The following is a 2,161-nucleotide window of genomic DNA, read 5'->3' on the forward strand; positions in this document are numbered from 1 at the left end:
TGTACCTGGAGTTCAGGTGGGCAATGGCCTGCACGGTGTGGAGGGGTGGGTTAAGGACACAATAAACTCTTGCTGTCACTGGGGCAGGACTTATCAAACTAGCGTCATCCAGAAATGCTCAGGGAGAGTAAGGGAGTTCTTCAACCCTAAAATAAAACTTAACTCCTTTCTTTGTCACTGCCCTGCCCCTGGAGCTGTGGACGCTTTCCGGAGTGTTGTGATTAACATGCACTGCTGTGCTGTGCTTGGCTGCAGTGACACAGACCCCTCATGTGGACACATTTGTAGTGGCAGAGCCCTGCTTGTAGCTGCAGAATGGCTTTGCCCTCCCCTCCCATCCCACCTGGCCAGAGGTGTGTGCACCAGTTGATGTGCAGGAGCTGCTGGAGTCACTGCAAATGGCTGTGTCCCCTTTGCAGCTGTGTAGCACAGGTAAGTTCAGTCTCTGTCTCAGACCAACCCCCACGTGGGGAGGGAGAAGTGGGGAATACCTGAGCTGGGGTTCTCAGGTGCAGGCAGCTCTATCCCAGCATGTTGAAAAGGGAGCTGGCAGTTTTCTTGAGGGCAGGGCAGTGGGGGCTGCCAGAGGACATTTACCTCCCCTGATCCAGAGCAAATGCCAGCAGATGTTGGAACCTGAGCAGGCCAAACCCATGCTGGGAATGCTGTGAGCAGCACCAGGCCGGGCAGCTCCAGGTTGGTGGTGCAGGACAGAGACAGAAGGTGTCCTGTGGTGGAAGTCAGCTGTGCTTAAAACTGTCTTGGGACCTGCAGCAAACATCTCTGTGGAAAGAGGCACCCACCAAGGCCATCCAGGAGCATGGCTTTGTTCGAACAGTTGCTCTGCTCTCAGCTGCCCCCACACAGGCCAGCTGGAGCCAGTGGCTGACAGGCAGGGACAGTCACCCCTAATGCTCCGAGGTGCCAGGCTGCTGCAGGACGGCTCAGTGGTACAGGCTGAGCATGGGCTCCACACTCCAGGTGAACAGAATGTACCTGCCAAAGAAGGAAGGGCCATGGGGAGGGAGCACTTCCTCCTCCTGGCAGCACTGTGCCCCAGCCCTTGCTGTGGCATCAGGGAGGGCACCCAGGAAGATGAAGTCAGCTCTGGCTCTCAGAGATGTTTCCTGCTCTCCCAGGCTGTGTCTCCCAGGGAAGGTGACAATGGCCAGCTGGACCTCGTTTGACCCAAACTTCCTACCAAACCTTGGAGCAATTGGAGCCCCAGCAGCACCTTGGAGAGAGCCTTTTCCCTGTCCAGGAACATCTGGTGGAATTGCAATGGGTGTTGCTATCACAGCACAGGTGCAGGAGCTCCTTTGCCCCGTGGACTCGCTGATGTTCATCAAACCAGGGCAGAGACTCCCACGGCTGGACACCTGGGGAGTGGTGGAACCACACGGCCCTTGTGCTGTTGACTTGGTGTGCAGCTGTGCCCCATGCCAACTGGATCTTCATAGGGTTCTGGGATCGGGCTCAGTGTCTGAGATTGCTGGTGGCAGAAGCAGCATCTCATGTGGTAGCTCTCAAGAGCAGAGAATTACACCCTGGCTGGCTTGGATGTGTGAGCCCCTTTCATTGTTGCTCCCGCCCCTGGGCCTGGGTGCCGGGGAAGCAGCTGTCCCAGATCAGGGCAGGACCCGCAGCCGTGTTAGGAATCTGGGGCACTGCACACCTTCCCCCACCCCGGGGTGAGCTGCGGAGGCGACCCCGACCCAGTCCCGGCCCCAGCCCCGGCCGCGGCCCCACCGGCGGGAAGGCGGACCTAGAGATGCTCCCGGGCGCTTTCCGGCCCTTCCTCTCCCCTTCCCCCTCCTGTGTCTCGGTACTGGCACTGCACTGGGTGCGATAAAGCCCTCAAGGCCACCGCTGCTCCCCTCAGAGCCGCCGGCTCCGCGGGCCCCGGTACCGCCGCTGGCCGAGGGACCGGTGAGCCCCGGAGCTTCCCGCCCTCGCCGGCCGCCCTCCCAGGCCTCCGCGGCCGCCCCTCGGGGTCGGCCCGCTGCCCGTGTTCCTGCCCCTGCCCCTGTTCCTTTCCCTGCCCATGTCGCCCGTCCCTGTCCCTGTTCCCGTCCCTCTCCCTTCTCCGCCTCCCTTCTCCGACCCCGTGGGGCCGGGGCCGCGGGCCCGCATCCTGCAGCGAGGAAGAACGTGGCCTCGC

This window comes from Pseudopipra pipra, chromosome 1 (assembly GCF_036250125.1).
Source record: "Pseudopipra pipra isolate bDixPip1 chromosome 1, bDixPip1.hap1, whole genome shotgun sequence".
In the NCBI taxonomy this organism is placed as follows: domain Eukaryota; kingdom Metazoa; phylum Chordata; class Aves; order Passeriformes; family Pipridae; genus Pseudopipra; species Pseudopipra pipra.